Below are 22,203 nucleotides of genomic sequence, written 5' to 3'. Positions count from 1 at the left end.
TTTTTTTTTTTTTTTTTTTTGCTTCCTGTATAAATGTCAGTTTCTAGGGTTACTAGGACAGATTCCATGGAATTTTATCCTTTCTCGCAATGCATGAGGCCTGTCCTGGTTGCCCTCTGGCAGGTGGATGGTCTGGACTCTGGGACAGCTGTGCTGGGAAGTTTCATTGGGGCAGCCTCACCTTGGATTAATGGAGGGCATTACTTAAACAAGACATGCATTTCATCTGTTTTACAGTCTTTCCTGCCTGTGCTGCCCCGGCCACAGTGCACAGCACTTACCCAAGGACTGTGCTCATCTTCTCCCTGGGTGGGTTTCTTCTGCAACAACTACAGCTTTCTCTGGTATCTCCTTTTGGTGTTGAAGAGATAAACTTTTAAAAAATGGCAAAACTGAATGAACTTCAGTCTGGCAAATAGGCAACAGCAACAACAAAAACAAAAAAAATAACAATTCAATTAAAATTGAGTTTTAGCTACAGAATGAATGCACTTTTGGAATATGGGGACAGGAATGGCCTATGGAATACTTGGGATCTACTTATACTAAATAATTAGTTATCATTGATCTGGAATTCAAATGGAACTAGGTGGGCTGATTATGAAGTGGCATTCCAGCCTGATTCTTTCATTTTGAAAGGTAGTGCATGGACTCTGGCTGTGGAATGCTTTCAAGATCGTTGCAATTCATCTTGGATCTGATTTGGGGGGGGTGATTCAGCTCTGCCTTTTTCCTCTGTTCATACACAATATGCTTTATTTGCCTGTAGGATGGTGTCTCAGTTACTCTTCTCTCGTAGCTGGAACAGATACCCGACACCCAAAATGAAGGCAGGGAAGAAATATTTCACTCACAGTTAGTGGAGGTTTCAGTCCATGTTCAGCTGGCTCCAAGGCAGAGTGGCACATGGCGCAGAGCCTTGTAAATTGAGGGGGAGGCAAAGAGCATAGAACCAAGGGAGAAGCAGCATCTGAAGCTGCTATCTAGCTTCTCTCCCCTCCTTACACTATAATGCAGAGAATCTGCCCCAGGGCACTCACACCCATAATCCCTGCATTGGATCATGAATCAATCACAAACTCTAGAAGCCCCCCACCCCCATGACTGCATGAGGTTTTGGGGGACACCTAGATACAAACCATAACCGATGGGAAGAGGGAGAAAATGGGAACATAGTTTTCCCTACATCTGAGTTGCAAAATATCTGAGTTGAAAATGAGAGAGGGCCTTGTAAATTGAACTTTGGCTGAGATTGTGATACCCAGTCCACCTACCTGGCTCCCCTTCTGTGATCAAGACACTACTGGTTGGTGCTTCTGTTGCCATGGCTGGGTGGTCATGTCCCATAAGGCCCACATCTGTTCACTCTACCCCTCTCGTTGACACATCCTTCCATCTGTTCTTCCTTTATTCCCCACATTCAGAACAGGTCAGCTTCATCCTCAAGGCTTTGCTTTTCCTCATCCCTTGGAGGGCCTCAATGATGGGGTACAAGGTGAGACAGAATGGGCTTCAGAGCAGGGTGGTTTTTCCGGTGAAGAGGACCTCTTGGAAACTTCTTGTTCCTGTCCATTCTGTCCAGCTCCATCGTCCATCAACAATGCCCAGAGACTCACCTGGGCAGCTCCGGATCCCCAACAGGCTTGTCAGGAATCTTAGTCAGAGAGTATCTTATTCATCCATTCCTTAATGGCAAAGGTTTCCATCCAAGAAATTTGTTAGGTGATTGTGCTACGGTGCTGACAGCGTACGTAACATGACAGACTAGAGTCAACCTTTATTTTACAAGTACGAGCATACTCTAAAATAATGACAAACTATATAGCATAGTAAATATTTAGGCCAGTAACAGTCATCTATTATTATCAAGTTTTATGCACAGCCTATAATTGTACATGCAGAGTACTTTCATATGACTGACTGAAAAGTAGGATTTTCTACATGAATATCACCGCAGATATGTGCATACTGAGTTGGTATATGATGGCAAGATCACTAGGTGATGGGAGTTTTTTAGTTCCTTTATTATCTTGCAGGACTTCTGTCATGAACATGATCTGTTATTAATGGCAATGTCCACACATGGTGCATGACTGCATATACAGTAATATGTGTGTAGATGCTTATCCGGCATGTAACTTCACACACATACACAACAGCTTGTACATAAATGCAAAAACCTCAGATATGCCTATGACCACCCTATTTTCTTATCATAAATAGTACCAGTGCTTGAAGAAACTGCTCTCGAGATGGAGCAAATCTAGCAGAAAATAAGCGAGAAGCCAAAGCAAACCATTTTGAGCCAGGTAGGATTCCTTCTGAAAGACTGGTCAAGAGTAGTCACAGCCATTGTTAATTTTCTACTCTTGTTTGGAAATTCTGTACCATTTTTATTGTCCTACCTTGCTCTGTTTTTGTCTTCTTGTTTGTTTTTTTCCTCTTTAAAATAAAAATAATAAAATAAAATAAAAAATTTAAAAAGGAGTAGTCACTCCAAGGGTGCTATTAGGGATAAAAGATTTATGAGGCAGTGAGGTTTGGGGATTTAGGGTACTCTTTCATGCGAGTCAACAGGAGGATATATATATATATATATATCAAATGTTTCATGCCCTTGCAGTGATTTTCCCTCTGTGATCTTCCCGTGGAACATGTTGTTTGTTTAGCAACAGGAGATGGTGAGTTATGATGACCAAAAGGCAATCAGAAAGGTGGAATCTTTCCCCAAAAAATTTCATCTCTATTTAATGCTATCCTGGTCCTTCTCATAGTAAGGAGGAAACAAAAATACAATGGGTAGGAAAGATAGCCTGAGTCAATTTGTCATCTGATGTGGAGTTCACAAACAAAAAAAAAATTTTACTAACCAACATGTGTTCTTGAACTGAAGTTCCACTGTACATTAGAGGTATGAGGGAACAGGCAAGGAGGCAATGGAGTGATGCCCAGAGAATTCCATGGCAGCAGGCAGTGTTGGTGAGAAAGACGGCAGACAGTGGAGGCCCAGGAGGGCAGGAGAAAAGGCAATGGATGCAGGAACTGGAGGAGTCATCTCTGCTCACCTGGGGGAGTGATTAGTAAGGTCTTTCTCAGGAATTACAAAAGCTGTTTTAAAAAATTTTTTACAAATGTGCTTAGTTTTAGGACATGGAACCTAAAATGTCATGAGTTCTAGGGAGCTCTTGGCTCTACTTTTCTGTGCATCAGGGCTGTTAAAGCTAAGTTCTGGTCCTGGTACCAAGCTCCCTGCAGTCCCTAAGGCATTCAAGACCGTGCTTGCTGTTTGCTTGTGTCATACTGTGCTGTTTGAATGCATTGTGGAATTGATAATTCCTACCTGGTGGTGGAGTGGAAGGAATTTATCCTGCTGTTACTGGTCCTTCGTTTAAATTACTATCTGCCACCTCTTGGCTGTGCAATCCCAGCACCCACCTCTGCTGCTAGAAAGGGTGGCTCCTGCAGTGCCTGTGTGATCTGAGACAGGGGGTGTGACCTGGGCTATGTGTGTGCATGAACGGGCACATGTGTGTGTGTCATACACATACATGCAGATAGGCAGCATGTGTGCACACTGGACATCCACAGAGTCATCTATCTGCTCTGCATGCACTCCAGGAGAATGTTGCAGAGTGGGCTTGCCATGAATTTTTGATCTTGCGCTGGATACCATTACCCCATAATGAATATTGGTGAATATCGCTTTAACTTAGGGATCATTCCAGGGTAAAAATGTCGTCCATCAGAATTTTGGAGAGGAGAGTTCCCGTGGCAATCCATTCCCAGGGATTGAGATGTATGTAATAAGCAGTAGAAATTGAAAAGCCATGCTAAGTGCTTGGAAAGCCTCCAGCATGAGATAGGGACCAAGGCCCTAGCAAGCCTGGTCAGAGGATGCAGTTGGGAGAATAAAAGCCAGATTTCACAGCCTAGGGAGTGGATCCATGACCACCCTAGACAGGTGTTGGTGTCTCCATTTGTCCTATCCAGGGCAGCATCCCAGGGTCTCACAATGCAGAAAGGAGACCTCCGGGGAGATGGTCATGGATGGAGTTGGTATGCAATTGACAGCTTTCCTCTCCTGGAGGGAGGATGAGGATGAGAGGGAGGGTGCAGGCTCTAACTTTCGCAGATGCACATGCTGTGAAAGTTGTCCCTCTAGTGAGGCAGAGGAGGTAGACGGCTTCTGAACATCTGCAACACCTGCGACAGACTCATAGGTGGAAGAATTGACCCGCCAGTGCTCAAGATCATCCATTGAAGGAGAAGGTGGCTGCCAGGAGCCGAAGGCTGTCATGCAGAGGAGGAGCAGGGAGGGTGTAGGACTCTCAAGCTTGAGGAAAGCAACTTCCTGGTGGAGAGCCTTTCACATACACGCAACTTCAGGGAATGCAGCTGAGTTCTAGTCCTGGAAGAAGACACGGAGACAGAAACAACAAATGGCATTCTGTAGGGCGTTTTCTGTGCAGGTAATAGGAACCCATAACACACAGCACTCACCACCATATCTAAGTAAAACTGTTCTGGGTTGAGGCATTTCACAACTGTGGTGAGGTATCCAGGCTGAGCTGTACCCATCTTGCACTTCTGTCCACAGGAGTGCTGCAGGAACTCCAGCATCTGCACCCACCCTCCAGTATACCCTGGAGAAGAATGAGAGCCCCCGACGCAGCATCCTCACAATCTCTTTGCATCACATAGATGATACCTGGGTCACATGTCTAATTCTTTTTTTTTTAAATTTTAGGGGAGGGTCTAGAGGGTGTTCAGGGTCTCACTGCTAGATCAGACCTGTAGTGATCCACCTGTTTATAGCCTTCCAAGAGCTGGGATTACAGGCATGCACCACTCCACCCATTCTCAATTGCCAGCTCAGTGCACCCCGCAGGCGTGGATCGAACCCCTAGCACCTGCAACTGCTGGCAGGCTCTTTAATCCGCTGAGCTATTTGGTCAGCCCTCACATGTCTAATTCTCAGCAAGTGACTGCACAGTCCCTTCCATCTTTGATAACCTGTCAAATCCAAGGGATTGGTAGAGAATGAAGTCTAGGAAAGGTGGCTATTTTATGCAATTGTCTCTTAGAAAGTTATTCATAAAATAAAACTTAAAAACACACGTGCACATGCATATACATCAGTAAAGGCCACGGCTGTCTCCCAAAGTTTATGAAACATGGTCCCTTATCCTTTGAAAAGTGGGAAAAAAATAGTGTGATGAATTAATACTTAAGAGGGTGATACTGATGGTACTTCTTTCGGCACCAAAAGTCAGCAGGGAATTTGAGTGAAATTTTGTAAATATTATAATTTGCAAATCTGTTGAGACTGATAATGTGCAGATCAGACAGAGTGGGACAAAACATAGTATTGTTTTTCCTTCTATTTTGTACCAAACATTGAACCTTCACACTGAGCAGCATTGCCAGTCCTATGTTTTATTTTGAGACAGGGTCTCATTAAGTCACTAAGTTGTCCAGGGTAGGCCAGAATTTATAATCCTCCTGCCTCAGCTGCCCAGAATCCTGAGATTACACCACATCCAGCTCTGAGTGTGTTTGAATGCAAGTTTTCTTCCTTTATCTGGGAATGTCACAGTCTCATAGAGGGACCTTGTGGACACGGTTTATCCCCTGGGCCCGTGGTGGCCAGAGGGGACCTGCATTCTATCAGTGTGGATACACTGCTGGTCTCTGCACACACCATGGACCCCAGGCTTCTGCAGCTTTTGTGCTAAAGACCAGTGCTCAGTAATTCTCCCGATGACAGTGTACTGAGTTTACGGTCTCTGTCTGGTGCCAGGGATGAATGCAGCCTGGAAGGAAGGGGCTACGAGCAAAGGGCAGTGACATGAGCCTGACACAAGTGGGAAAGGAGCTGGCCAGGGCATGGGATAAGCAAGACTCCTGGTCTACGGAGGGGACAAAGTGGGAGGGAGCTCAGAGCCCACATCCTAGTTGGGTGACCGGGTGCAGACAGAGACAGGAAGCCAACTGGAGAAACCACAAAGCACTATGGCTTTGTAGTCCACGGGACGGGTGCTGTGTGTCATCCCAACAAGAACGGGATATCAGGGGAGGGGATTATTTTCTTATATCTATTTTTAAATCAGCAGAGTGACTTGATAAGAGAAGGATTTTTGGGAAATATCATGCCGCACAGAGAGCTAGAACCATATTTGTGCTTTAAAATATTCTTCTGGCTTCTGGCTTTTGGGACAAACAAAGGACAGAGACCAACAAGAGGCTGCTTCCCTTGGTGAGATGCTCAATGAGTAGAAGGCAATGTTTGTAAAATATATTTGACATGGGAGTTGTATCTAAACTATACAGAAAGCTATTATAAATCAGCAATAAATGGTTAAAAGTCAGTGTTTAAAATGAGCAAAAATCTGAGTAGACATTTCTCCAGAAAAGATGCACAAATGGTGGAAAAGCACATGGAGAGATGGTTAACATCACTCGGCATCAGGAAGATGCAAAATAATACCATCTTCCACACGGCACCCGGGTGGTATTTCACCCTTCCCTGAAATCCCTGTGACCCATGCTACTTAGAGGATGAAGTCCAGAGTTTTAAAAAATAACATTGAACTGTGTGGGTCCAACCCCATTGTTGCTGCTTTTGAGTTCTCTGATGCTTCCCCTTGGACCTGGGTGTGTGCATGCCTACAGTGAAGACCAGGACCAGGCCAAGAGTTTCCTCTCCTGAACACCTTTTTCTGCCCTGTGCATCCCAGCCTCATCACCAACACCTGGTCCTCTGGGTTTATCACTGTTGCTGGGTTTTTTTTTTCCAATTTCCCATACCAGTCTGGGCACTCCTGGAACTTGGTCTTCACAGAGGGCCCTACGACAGCAAGCAAACAGAGATGATGCAAGAGACAGAACTGCTGGCCTGAGATGGGCAGGACTGCTCCTGGATAGCAGAACAAGAAACCAGGGGTGGCAAGTTCAAGGCCAGGGTTAAGCTGTTTGGGGACAGAGGGACTGAGCATAGATGCCCATTTAATCAACAGGTCTGGTGTGCAAAGCCAGATGCCTTCAGCCTCTGGGACTCTCTGTCCTAGGAGAGAGGAGGGGAAGTACAAGGTCAGCTAAACAGCAGCCTCCACATCCACAGGGGATAATTATCTCCATGTGGGTAGGAAGTTATTCTGCTTTGTCGAAGCTACATGAGAAACAGTGGGAGAGGTAAAGCTCCACAAGGGCTCCTGTGTCATGAGGGGCTATCGTTGCAGTTCATCTTTTCGCCATCTCTGCCTCATGCATCAAAGCCTTGCTGAGAGTTGGGGGGCAGGGTGGCACAGGCCTGTCATCCTAGCATTTGGGGAGGCTGAAGCAGGAGGGTAACAATTTGGAGTTTAGCCTGTATAACATAACAATATATTGAGACACTGTCTCAAAAACTAAGGAAGGACTGGGGACTCAGCTTAGTGTAAAGGCTCAGGGTTCCAAGTCCATGATTGGAGGGAAAAAAAAGTCACATGGCAGTTGCCTTCACATCCTCCAAAATTTAATCTCCACTCCAACTCCCTCCACTATGTCTCCTCAGTACCCTGCAACAATGGGCTGCACTTGGCCTTCTCTGTCTTCTTTGTAGCCTTCACTGTATCTGGGCCTTGATTCCAATTCACTGTCAAGATAGGAACCCCTGAGGGATATCCTATTTTATTGTGTAACCACAAACTTGTTTGTTCCCAGGCACCAGACCACTTCAAATATTTTATTTTTTTTAAATTTTTTTTTAACATTTATTGTGTGTGTGTGTGTGTGTGTGTGTGTGTGTGTGTGTGTGTGGCCAGCTCAGCCCACCAGGGGGCGCGGCTGGCTGGCATGTGGTGCTGGGGGATCGAACCGTGGTCCCTGTGCTTTGCTTAGCTTAGTTTGTTCCAAGTAGGTGCTTTAGACCGCTGAGCCATCTCCTCAGCCCCAGTCTCCCCATTTCTAGTCACTGAATTGGCCAAATCTCATCTTACAAGATTCCACACCAAGGTGGGCAAGTAAATATACTTGTATCAGTCACACTGAGAGGAAAACTGAAGCACGCAGGCTGTGTTGGGCAGACCAGGGTGTCCTGATATTCCAGCCATGGAGTACTTTTTGTTGTCTTAATATTTTATGAAGTCAAAAATACTCTGGCTCGAGAGTCCTGTTGACGGTACGTGCTCCTGGTGATATTGTGAGCTGTGGTTAGGTCTGGGTCAGACGTAGGTGGTACTGGGGTCTGTTGGCAAAAACAAGGTGGATATGGCACAGGTGAAGCCCAGCAAGTGTGACAGGTTTCTCCTTCAGTTGTCGGAGACACTGTATGTGTGCATATGTGTACACATGTGTGCATGTGCAGATGCATATGCCTCTCTTTTCTGGAACCACTGAATTCTAACAGGCACCTGGAATTGTTCTGAACACCTGCCAAAGGGTTTCAGCACCCTTTGGTGGTGGTTGGCTTCCATGGACTTGTCAATCACACAGGCAGAGCGAATGTGCCCTGCAGCCCTGAGGATATTCAGGATAAAATCACAGAGGAAGTGAAGGGAAAGTGACTTCAGGACATCATTGGTCAATTTCCTTCCCTGCTTACCAGAGAGTTGACCCTCTTCTAGGCTAGATTCTTTTTTCTTGTATTTTAGGGAAGGGTCTACAGGGTGCTCCGGGTCTCACTACTAGATCAGACTCATAGTGATCCACCTGCTTCCAGCCTCCCAAGAGCTGGGATTACAGGCGTGCGCCACCATGCCCAGTCTCAATCACCATCTCAGTGTGCCCCTGGGGCAGGGCCAGCATGACAGGCCCAGGGATTGAACCCCCGGCCCCTGCGCCTGCTTGCAGGCTCTTTAACCCACTGAGCTATTTAGCCGGCCCTGGGCTAGATTTGAAGAACAGCAATGTTTGAAAACTTTGATTTTAGAGTCCCGTTAAATTAGAGATTTAGATTACTCTGGAAAATAAATTCCTCTTAACAGAGATTTTATAACTTTTTCTTTCTTTTATAAATAAAAGTAAGTCTTATACATTTTATGATCCTTTGAAAACATCCATAAAGAAGAAAAAAAAATCACCTGTTGCTGCTAATATTGTCATGCAGAAATGTTTGTGGCATAATCATTCAAACTTGATTGTATAGTATAGATGCATATTTAATATGTGATTATACATTTGCGCCAGCCACATTATGCAGGATATTTCTTTATTTGATGTTAAAACGGTCTGATTTGCATTGAGCTCTTCAAACCAGAGGCCGTATGACTTCAGAGCCTCTCTTCTCTCTGCCATTGTCCCAAGAAAAATCACGGGTCTCCTTGATGCCGACTCCTGCAGATCCACTGTCCCACTACCACTGAACTGAAAGACATCCTCATGGCACCCATTGTCCCTCCGTACTGTAGGAGAGAAAGTAGGCAAAGGGAATCATGAATGCATGTGGTTAGGAAAGCAAGGTGACAAACATTTTTTTTTTTTTTTTTAGGAAATGCATAAATGATTGATGTCTACACCAAGAAAATCTTTCAGGATGACGTTTTATTTTCTATGCAGTTGGCTCATGATTCACATACTTTAGGGGATGCCAAAGAAAAATCTAATTTAAGCTCTGTTGACTTTCATTAGAGTCTCTGGTCTAAATACCTTTGCCAATGAGAGCAATAGCAAGGCTAGAGCTGCCTTTCAAAGACCTTGCTTGGCGAAGCTGTGGACCAATGGGCTCCTGAATCTTTAATCTGGGATAGATTTCCAGACTAATATTCGAACTCAAGCACAGAGACATTTCCCACCGTCCATCCAAACAAAATGAAGTCAGCTTTGACTGTGCAAAATGTCGATGAATTCTTCAGAGTAAATCAGCCCTGTCAGGGTGATGCAGAACCATCAGCTCTTTGTGACATAATATAATATGAAATGATATTGAACAACATGCGTTTGGCACTAAATTGTTAGCGGGTTTTAGCTTTGACAGCAGCAAGTTTATTGCTTTAATCCCAAGGTCTTTTAACCCTCTTTGACATAAATTGAGGTTGGCTTTTGTGAAAAAAACTCCACTTTACTCTCTCTTCCTTTACCTAAAACTGCTTTTAACAATTTATGCTAGTACATCAGACACTCATTTTGAGTGACAAAAAAGAAAAAGAAAAGAAGATCTATTAGAATAGAAGGAGAAAAAAGGCCAACTTAGGCTCAGCTGTCCATGTCTCTTTTGGTATACACGTCACAGATTTTTCTGGGCGAATATGCATTTTAAATTATAATAATATGTGACTTCTACAAATAAAACGAGGTTGGACAGAGTGCTCGGGCAAGGTGGAGGACAGTCACTGCCAGGGAACAAAGGCTCTAATCAGAAACAGAAGCCACTGCTGCATTTTGTTTCAATTGAATGTATTTCCATATATGGGTTCATGTTCTCCTCCTCCACCACCTATCCCTCCACACACTTTCAGAGATCAAAGATGACTTTTTCTTCTATAAAATAGTTCTGAAACATTGATTTACTAAGCATGGCATATAAATAAAGACTCCCCCGATTTTATATCCTAATCTTAGCACAAGACAGCCAGAGGGGCTGTGATCTCAAGAAACAGGGCCCAGGCTCTTCTCCCTCAGTTTCTTCTGCAGGGATGATGTTTTCTGCCACTGTGTTGAGCTGCTCCTGCGGAGGGACCTTTGCTGCCACCAACGGAGGGTGCTCCATCTTGTGCATTAACTATAACCTCTAGGTCCTAGTTGGGTCTGGCGAATAAGACCAAAATGAATCTAATCTTGCAATCAGTCCATAAGTCTGAAGATCTTTGAACACATGGACCCTTTTTTGTCTGTCTTCCTAGATTTAAAATTTTGATTTCTTTTGTTCCAGCAAGTATGCTTTGAGTTATTTGTCCTGAAGAAGTAGTCGGGAAAAAATGCAATAGATGTGTATAATCAGCAGTAGATTGTGGTAATTACAGGTCTTCTCTGCAGTGTCAGACAGATCTGGGTTTACATTCCAGCTCTGCACCTTGCCCAGAATGTCACAGCTAGCTGGTCACTTAAATTTTCTCAGTTTATTTTTATTATCTATAAAAGAGAGAACTCAGGACCCACCAAATAGCTCAGCAGATTAAAGCACCTGCAAGCAGGAGCAGGGGCTGGGGGTTTGATCCACTGGCCTGTCGTGCCAGCTCCGTCCCAGGGGTGTGCTGAGACGGCACTTGGTACTGGGTGTCGTGGCACGTGCCTGTAATCCCAGCACTTGGGAGGCTGTAAGCAAGAGAAGCACTACAAATCCAATCTAATAGTGAGACCCTAGGCACGCTGTAGACCCTTCCCTAAAATACAGGAGAAAAAAGAGAACCCAACAGTGTCTTTTTCTAGGGTTAGGGGAATTAAATAATAAAGCATGGAGAATGTATCTTCAGTGCAAAGTCTTTATTATATCAGCAACTTTGCAGCATTTTTTTATTAGCATGAAAATCAGAGTTAATCTGATTCATAAACAATAGTACAGAAATGTACACACACTAAAACTAATTTTGCACACATGTTATTTGTATACGGTAGATGTGCACATTCAGACCACATACTGCTTCCTATAATACTAATGTCTATAACAACAATATAATCATTTATAATAACAATATGTATTGGCAATTGAAAGAAGTAGGTTATGAGACCATAGGAACTCCATTTAACAATTTATAACATAATGTGATATATACATTTTTGCAAAGACTCACTCCATTCTGACTGCTGACAGTGTGATTTATCATTGTAAATTTTAAAAAAAAATTTTTAACATTATTGTGATAAAATTAATTGCCAAACAGAAATTGTAGATGTAAGTGGACTACAACTGGCCATTTAGATACTTGAGCTCATAATGATGCAACCCCACAGTGAAGCTAGCTGACACAGGCACCCTCTCACCTGCTTAGCACTAGTTTTGTGGGTGTGTTTGGTGAAGACTCCTAACATCTACCCTCTTAAGTAAATTGCGTGTGTAGAGTGCAAACTTGTCCACCATTGCCGCACTGTATATATTAGGACTCCAGAACTTACCTATCTTCTCTAACTAGATTTCTTTACCCTTTTTACCGGTATCTTCCCTCCAGCCCCTGGCAGCCACCATCCTATTCTCTTCTTCCTTGAGTCTATTTTAGACTCCACACGGAGGTAAAATCATGCAGTGTTTTGTCTTTTTGTGCCCGGCTCACTTCACTTAGCAGAATGTCCTCTGGGTTTATCTGTGTTGTGGTAAGTGGCAGGATTTTCATCTTTTTAAAGGCCGAATAAAATTTAAGTGGTGTGTGTGTGTGTGTGTGTGTGTGTGTGTGTGTGTATGTGTGTTTCTCATTTTTTATTTATCTGTTTATCTGTCAACAGACTTGGGGCTGTTTCTATATCTCAGCTATTATGACGAATGCTACATTGGGTGTGGGAATGCAGAGATCTCTTTGAGGTACTGGTTTTGTTTCCTTTGAGTATATACCTGGAAATGATAGGGCTGGATCACACTGTAGCTTTAGTCTAAAACTTTTTTTTTTTTTTGAAGAACCCATGGCGTCTTCCATAATGACTACACCAACTTACATTCCCACCGCTAGTGCTCAAGGGTCCCCTATCTCCATATCCTTGTCAAGAGATTATCTTTTGTCTATGTGATAGTCTCCACTCTAACAGGTGGAAAGTAATGGCTTGCTGTTGTTTTACTTTACATTTCTTTGGTGACTACTGATGTTGAGGCCTTTTTCATATCCCTGATAGCCATTTGTATGTCCATTGTTGAGAAGTGTCGATTCAGATTCTTAACTCATTTTTACAATTGGTTTATTTGTATTTTTGCTATTAAACTGTTTGAATTCCTTGCATATTTTGGGCATTAACTCCTTAGCAGATATAATAAGATTAATGAATACAGTTCTCATTGCACAGAGTGCCTTTGGACTCCACTGAGTATTTCTGTGGCTGTGCAGGAGCCTGTTGGTTTGATGCAATCTCACTTGTCTATTTTTGTTTTTGTGGCCTGTGCTCTTGTTGTCATATCCAAGAAATCATTGTCGAGATCAACGTCAAGAAGTATTTTCCCCAAAGATTGTGATTTCTGATGTGTTTCTTGTGCTTGTGCTTATCTGCATTTTTCATAGTTTGTTCCTACGATGTAGGTATCAAAAGACTGCATGATAAAGTTTAAGAATAAAAAGAAAAATTGTGCTTCTCACCTGAAGATGATTGAAAGCCTTTCTCCACTTTGCCTGCTAGTTACTGGATTCCTTAGTTGATCAATGCTTCCCTTATTGTGGGGACAGATGTGCACATGATATGCCAGATGTTGTCTCACCAGGGCAAGGGTTAGGTGGAGCCAATCCCTCCCTATCGCTTTACTGCTGCAGCCAATTTTACTAGGCCCAGCTAAATGCCTTCAGAAGATCTTTACCAGATCTTTGGTTTGAAGGTCATTGCCAGGTGGACCCGTTCTATGGATGAATGACCTCCCTACTCCTCATTTCCTTAAACGCTGTGACTATTTCTCACTTGGCAGTGGTCCTCTTCCTCCACCACTTCAGCTCCCTTCCCCTAGAGGTAGGATCCAGTTGGCGTGCTACCATGTCATTGCTGCTGAAGATGGTGGCCAGCTACAAATGCTTTATATGTACATGTTTTCTGATAGAGACTGTCAACTCACTTACAGACCTTTCTATTTCTAGAGGTTGAGGTCTTGCTAATACATTTCTTTCTGGTTTAAATCTGTTCTGCAAAAGTAGGCTAAAGCTTCAATTATTTTACAAGTGGTTCAATAGTTTGATAAATTATTCAGGGTTACAGTTCACATTGCTTAAACCAAATAAACTGATCTGGAAATGTGAGATGACGCTAGTCAGACCACCAGTGGGCACATAACTCTTCCATTGCAGTTGTTTTAATTTTTTTAAGAAAAATAAGCCAACACCTCATACATTAATTATAGTTAAGCAGATGTTAGGAAAACTCACCTCTGTGCTGTGACTCGTGATGAGTGATGCTAATTCCACTAGCAGAAGACAAGAGGGGGGGCTTCTGAATGGGCTATAGACAGCCAAGCTCCTGTAGCCTCTGACGGGTCATTTTCCACAGGTCTGAACTACAGGCACTCTTCACTTTCAAGCTGTGTCTCTGTTGGTTAGGGCTCCTTCTCAGGAGCAGGAAGAGGCTGCATGTAGGTGGAAGCCTTTTGGTTTCCAGATTAGGAAGAGCTATTTTCCAAGGGAAACCATAGGAAACATCTACTGGGTCTTTCTGACAAAAGCATTAGCTTCTTTATGCCCTGGCAACACCTAAGAAAGGCCCTGAAGGCATTTCCATGTCTAGAAGATGGCTGCTGCTGTCATCAGGAGCAGACTTGCGGGCAAGTGTTTCTGAGGCCCAGGGAAGGAGCAAATAGCCTACCTACAGCTACTCTCATGACCTGAACCTCCAGGGCAGTTTTCCTCAGCCCTGGTATTTATTGATTTGGCACATAGTGTTCCCAGTAATCTGGAACATAAACTTTTGTTTTTGACTCTTCCAACTACCTCCCCTGTGCCTGATGTCATTATTACTTCTGTCAGGGCTTGATCTCCTTATCATACATTGTGAAGTACATTATGGTATAAGAACTCATCTCTGAAACTCACACCTTATTGGCTATTGGACTAAATATGGCCAAATCCTTCAGATTGTTGCAGTCATGCCAACCTTTTAGATAGATAGATAGATGATAGATAGATAGATAGATGATAGATAGATAGATAGATAGATAGATAAACAGATAGCGATTGTATTGAGTGAGATTCTCATCTCAAGTAGTGTGGAAAGACCAGAAGCCCACGACTCAATATCCCTGCAGAGTCCCATGGGACTGCTTTTTCTCCTAAGTCCTTGCAGAATGATAGATGCATCTGAAGTCTTACCAGCTCTGGCTCTTTCTTCCTTTCCACCTACCTCAGCATAGACATGGAGCACCACCCCTTTTCCTTGACTCCAGGCTTCCCTGGCAAATGGCAGTCACATGTGTTAAACTTTCACAAAGATGGGGTAAGCGATGGTTGGGTCTGCATGACAGCAGAGCTCAGTCCTGGGGATGTCTGGAGAAGGCGACAAGCTCTCCTACAGCCCAGACATATCACAGTAGGTTTCTTAGACAGTGTTTCACACTGAAGAGAAACAATGCCCTTCCCTCAGAGGCAGATGTGGCTGTGGATATCTGTGGTTTTAAATGAGAGTTATTGGTTTCTCTCCCTTAAACATAGATAGAAACGTCTCTCAGTGGTGACACTGTAGGACTGTGGTTACAAGCCAGCTGTCTCAGGCAGTGTCTGGATTACAGATGTGATTGCTTGGTTCACAACAAATTTTTTTTAAAAAAAATAAAAATAATATTAAGCCAACTTAAGCTAATAGTAAGCCACCTTTGGAGATCAGTGGGTTTTATGTCAAAATTATCAGATTTACATTATCTTTTTAAAAATCATGCAACCTGGCCCTAGTGAAGGTTCACATTTCAACCTGGTAGGGATTGGCCCTAGCTGGTGTAGCTGCATTCTGTAAGTCGAATGTTCTGCTTTTCCACAACTCCTCCAGACATAAAGAGGCTCCTCTCTCCACCTGCTTTGGCTCTCTGGCCCTGAAATATTCAAAGCAGCCTTGGACGGTATGGACTTCATTTTGAAAATGTGTTGAGCATTGAATTTTGAGAATGACATACAGTGGAAAGTGGGTAGAAGGCCCTCGACCTTTAGCAGTTTTAAGGTCCACTTATTTGTTTCTGCAAAAAGGAGGAAACTCCTGATAATATCTGCCCAGTTTACTATTGTGAAATTTTGCATAAAAATGTTGACAAAAAATGCTTTGAACTTGGTAGAGGTGACTGATAAAGTAAAAGTGATAATTTCTGACTCTTGGTACTTCAAACTCCACGAAACATCTGTCTGCTATGTTCTTGTCTTTTATACTTGAAATCGGATACTGTTTTCACAGAGAAATTTTGGTACCACAGAACTGACAAGTGGAAAGAGTTGACAGTTCTCTCTGATTTGATGCCCAGACACATGTTCACTCTAATTCTAGGGAGTGGAAGCCAAGTGTTGGGTGCAAGTTTGGCATTTGGGGGTGTTGATCTTTCTTTGGAACTAATTATTGTATTGTTGCATGCAGAAAAGAGGCTGATATTTGGATACTCTGAGTTGTATGGAACACACAGAGACTGGTGGTCAGAAGTAGGGGAGAGAGGGCTGTCGTATGAGCTGCCACAACGTGATGCCCAGGGGAATAACTTTAGATGCTCATAAAGCCCACAACATTCACAGGATCCTCATCTCAACTGCAGCAGGTTTTGCAAAACCACATCAGGGCAAGTTGGCTGAACCAATTTTTCTTTCATTCACCTATAGAAAAAAGGTGCCAATCTTTTGGTTCCCTCCACTATGGGACTGTGGTAGTCTCCTGATGCCATTCTAGGGACTACAAAATAGAAGTGTCTCTGGATAATTGTGAGGATCAGAAGGTAGTGTTACACTAGCTCTCTTCATCCAAGGACTCAGGAACCCATGCAGAAGGCCTCTTTCGATCTTTGAGATCTTGGTAGCTGCAGCTCATGGGTAGCATTTGTGGGCCTATGACACTTACAAGAGATGTTCCACTCAGTGTTTGTGAGTGGGTTCAGATTTTGGCTGCTTTCTAAATTTTTTCATAAATCTAAGTTCTCACGAAGGTGCATATTTGTAAAACCCAAGGATTCCAGTCTCTGTATAAACTTCTTCATTCCTCAGCTTGTTTCCTGGAATGTATCATTCTGGTGGAAGATCCCCTGAGCCATGGCAGACACACTTGGGCCTCTAACTTACTGACTTGCCACAGCTGCCTCCTCCCAGGCAGCCACACATCATTGAGATCAGGCAGTGACATGCATCAGGCCCAGAGCCACTGCTCAAAGACAATGCCTAATAACTCTTCTTTGGACACCAAACACACTCCCCTTGGGCTGCTTCATCCCTGGGGACCTGCCTGCAATTGCTGAGTGGAACTTCCCTACATCACGATGCTGATTACTTTACACTTTCTATAGAGTGTAGGCAGGAATTACTGAATTCATGACCAGTCCGATTCCCAATCCATTCTCTGCAATCATTACATGTTCACCAAATATATTTCTCTCTTCAACTCAGGATTTCCAGACTATTCAAAGCCAGGAGTAAACCCCTTCAGCTCCTGAGATTCAAGAGTACTGTGAGAACAACTTTCGGGAGATCTTACATGTAGCAACCCATAACCGGCAGACAATAAATCCAGGAAGCCAGGTCAATACATGGTCCCTACTAGTCAGCTTGTTACACCACCAGCTTTCGTGGCAGACATTAATGAACATGCTGATTGTATTAATAAGCATGGGTACCATCAGGGCTGAGCTTCTGTGGCCCTGGCTTTCTGGAGGGCATCTGTTGACATGGGGTGCAGCCCTGATTCTGCCTCAGTGTCAAATGACATATCCAAGAGAAGTGACAGAGGAAAAGCTAGGCATGTTATTGCCTGACTAATGGGCTTCTATGACAAATTATTTATCTTCTATAAGTCAGAGCTTCAAGAAAAAAAAGTTCTGTAGTTTCCCTTTACCTGTGCTTGTGTGGATACATGCCAACAGCCCCAGTAAATTCCTCAAAATACAGGCAAAGCTAAATCCTGTAGAAACTATGTGTTTTCATGTGCACAGCTATGTATGGGCTAACTTATAAATGAGACACAGTAAGGGATTGATAATAATAAAATATAACAACTGTAATAATATACTATAATAGAAGTTATGCGAATGTGATCTTTTTGTCGAAGTATCTTATGCTTTCATCTTATCACCTGTAAAAAGGATTTTAAGATAGCTCTTTTGCTGTTTCATGTTGCCAGCATTGCTACTGTACTTGGAGAGATTATTAAATAAAATAATTACTTGAATACAAGCAGTGACATACTGTGATAATTGCTCTGATAACCGAGATAGCTACCAAATGATCACAGGTGGCAGATGACAGTGTATACAATGTGGATATGCTGGACAGGGGAGTGTTTCATATAGAACAGGATGATAGGAAATTTCATCACATGACTCAACATGGGGCACCTTTAGAACTTAGGGACTATCTGTTCCTGGAATTTTCCATTTAATAATTTTAGACCTTAGTTGATTGTAGATGACTGTAACTGTGGAAAGTGGACCTGTGGGTAAGAGCGGAATGGTGTTCTTGCCTCATGTCATGTATATAGGTTGGGCCTTCCACCCTATACTCTTACATATCACACAGCAGCAGCCTGGCCAAATGGGCAGCAAAGTATCAGTCTCTGAATCCTATTTTCCCTGAACATGATTACTCAAGGGAGGCAGAGGGTGATAAAGGAATGGACTAAGAGGTTCCCTGTCAGTATCAATCAGAATTTACCAGAGAAACAGATACAATACAAGATATACACATGCATATGATGCTACAAATTTGGCTTACAATGGTCAACCACAGAGTTGGGTGACAAAGCAAGTAGAGGGTGTCTGCATGCTAGAGGAGACTGAAGGGTCCAGTCGAAGGTCTGGAGCTAACTGCAGTGTTTTATGCATGTGCATATCCGGGGGCCAATGGGTCTGCAATGGAACACTGAAGAATCTGCAAGGAAGGCCAAGAAGTCTACACCATAGGGCTGAAGAATTCCAGGTGGAAGCCAAGCAGTCTGCACCAGAAGCCAGGAGAGGATGACTAAGCTCAAGCGCAGGAACCAGGGTTTGATCCCCAGTCCCGCATGCTCTTCTGGCCCCACCCCACCAGCAGTGAGCTGGTGAATGAGTCTGAGCACGGTGGCATGCGCCTATAATCCCAGTGCTTGGGAGGCTGAAAACAGGAGGAGACTACAAGACAAATCTGTGTAGTGAGACACTGTACACACTGTACTAAATACAAAGAAAGAAAGAAAGAAAGAAAGAAAGAGAAAGAAGAAAGAAAGAAAGAAAGAAAGAAAGAAGAAAGAAAGAAAGAAAGAAAGAAAGAAAGAAAGAAAGAAAGGAGGAAGGAAGGAAAGAAAGAAGGAAAGAAAGAAAGAAAACTGGTGCTCCTCTGGAGAACCAACAATTAGTCCTTTCTCCTTTCCCTTTTATTGTATTCAGGCTACTGCCCTGGGGTGAGTATCCTTTATACTTACACAATTTCTGTGCCTTCCTTTTGCACAGGCTCAGGATGTTTACGAAGTAAGAACGCTGGCCTCCTGCTGAGTTCCCTAGTTAACCTTCTAAATTTTGCAAGTTGACAGGAGTGCATCAACCATTACACTGTTCTTCCTTTCCACTGGGCTAGCAGTCCCTCTCTTTCTGCTCAGGGTGGAAAGCAAGCAAGAAGCTTAGACCTTCCCTTGGGTTTTTCTGTCTTTGTGGAATGTGAGGCATGTTTGGTTTGCTTTTGGGGAGCATCTTTGAGATGCTGACTGTCTTTACAATGTCATTTTGTTTGACTGAGAATCCCTACTTGACCCTACTGAGATATTGTCTTTATTCCTGTTGTACCATCTGGAAGATTTTTGTCCTTTCAGGAGTGCATTTATTCACTTCTCTTCTTTCCTTAGCTTTTTTTTTTAAGTCTCATTCATCTAACAGAGGTTATAAGCCCTATTTCTCTATGCAAGACATAGCCCCTTTTATTTATTCATTCATTTTCTATGCCCATTTTTATGTATTTAGTAATACTTACTTTTGTGTCCATATGGGTTCTTGAAAAGTGTATATTCTTAATTTATATGTGTTTTAGTTTATATGAAAGGTATTGTTGAGACATCTCATCATTTTGAATTTCTCTGACTTGGTACTGTTTTTGGTCTACATGTGTACGTGGAAATGGTTTCTTCCGAAGACTACATATTCATGGTTTGCAACTACCATATTTTTTTTTCTCTCTCTCTCTTCATGCATTTATCCCTGACTCACCTACCTCCAACTTCTCCCCATGCCCATGCTACCAGAACATTTTTTATGTACTTGTCCACTTATGGCCTTATATGGAAATTTGGCAAGTACATATCCTATAGTAACTTCATTTATTAAATCTGGCTATGACACTCTATTGTTCTCCAAAATTCCTCAAGCAGTCAGTTATACTTTTGTATCCTTACATTTCCTCCAGCATTTGACATTATCCAGGTGATTCAGCCAGTTTAATCTGTACAAAATGGTATCACTTTATTGTTTGTATTTTTATTTTTCTAATTGTTAATGATGGTAAGCATCTCTTCAACGTTAGAGTTAGCTTTACATTACCATTAAGAGCCTGTGACCATTTTCCACTAGGTTGACATTTTCTGCATGTTAATATCAAGGAATTCTTTCCACATTTTAGAAAAATAATATTCCCATGTTGTTTTAAATATTACAAATATCTTCTCCTGTTCTATCACTTAGTAATTCTGTTTATTGTTATTCTGAACACAAATCTTTAATTCAATATGAGAATATCGACTTTTTGGATGCCTTATTATACTTGGTTTTGAAATTTTATTTAAAAGGTCATGACCAATGTTATGAGGGAGTACAAGGAACTTGAAGTCATAAGAATTGGGAGGGAAGAGATAAAGCAGACATTATCTGAGAATGATACAATCATCTACTCAGAATAACCAAAGGAATCAACACATACACACACTATTAGAACTAATAACAGAGTTCAGCAGTATTGCTAGATTGAAGATCAACATACAAAAATCAATATACTACTTCTCCACCCTGGCAATATCCAACTAGAAAATAAAACATAAAAATGACTATGCTCTTCTACCCAGACAATGTATTTCATAAAGTTTTTCTGTTTTATTTACTTAAGGGAACTGGTTCTCTACCACAGAATGTTCACAGATACATAACCCTCTAGAATAAAACTGCTACAGAAAGCCTACGGCGGGAGGGATGAGTGAGAGGGAGGCCCACTAGACAGATGAAAGAGGGCAAAGGGTCTTCTAGGTGTGGGTCTGAGGATTCAGGGTTGCTTGGTGAGCTCCTGGAGCTGAACAGACTCCTCGGCCACTCTCACCTTTGTATGCCCAGGGCCTGAAGTCTGCCCCCCAGTGGGTCATCAGTATTTACTGACAAATAAATGATGTAGCATATTTACCAAAGTCTTAGTGGCCATTCTCTTTCAGCTTTCAATGAAGCCCCAAGAAAACCTGCTAAATGTGTTACTGATTTTGATAGGTGAGCAAAAGAACACTGTAAAAGATTTAGCATCTTCAGGAATAGAATACAAAAGTGTTTGGGGAGATGAAGACATTCTAGCCTAAGGATTTCTTGGGTCCCCCCATTAAAGACATTTTTTATTTTGGTAAAATATATGTAGTATAAAATCTACCATTTCAATCATTTTTGGGTTTACACTCCAACAACGTTAAGAACATTCACACTGCTGCAGTGTGGAAGTGGTGATCGCGGTCATCACTCTTACTCCTTTTAAAACACTTTTATCTTCTCAGGTTGAAGCTGTTACTGCTGAACAGCGTCCTCTTTTCTCTCCCTCCACCCCTGTCAATATGCTATTTTATTTTAATGTAGTTTATTTAGCACTCCTGGGGATAGACTGCTAACACTTTCTCTTTTGTTCAGAGACAAGGTCTCACTAAGTTGCCAGTTTGGGCTCCAACTTGGAATCCGCCTACCCAGGGGTCCTGGAATGCTGGGATGGCAGGTGAGCATCAGCATGCCGGGCTCAACCGCCGCTTTATTGTCCGTCTGTATTGATTCAACTACTCTAGGTATCATGAAGTGGACTCACAGAACATTTATGTATTTATTCTGGCTTATTTCATGTGTCTCTGAGCATTGTTCATGTTGTAGCACTTCGAAATTTCCCTTTGAAGGCTAACTACATTCCGTTGTATATATGGGCTACATTCTGTTTATCCAGTCATTCATGGATGACACTTAGGCTGTTTACACCTACACACACACACACACACACACACACACACACACACACACACATGCACGTTGTGCTTATTTTGTATGTAATCTTGGCTAGATAAGTCCTGGGGACTCAAAGGTAAGTATAATATATGACTATTGCCTCTAGGCTTCTTATGGTGTTCTTGGGGATTTATAGATCTGAGCAAAGAATTTCAGTACATTCTGAAAAAGGATGTGTCCAGACTCTCTACAGAAGAAAATCTCTCTCTCTCTCTCTCTCTCTCTCTCTCTCTCTCTCTCTCTCTCTCTCTCTC

This window comes from Octodon degus, unplaced genomic scaffold, assembly GCF_000260255.1.
Source record: "Octodon degus isolate 3935 unplaced genomic scaffold, OctDeg1.0 scaffold00083, whole genome shotgun sequence".
Taxonomy (NCBI): domain Eukaryota; kingdom Metazoa; phylum Chordata; class Mammalia; order Rodentia; family Octodontidae; genus Octodon; species Octodon degus.
This window is presented reverse-complemented; position numbering follows the sequence as displayed.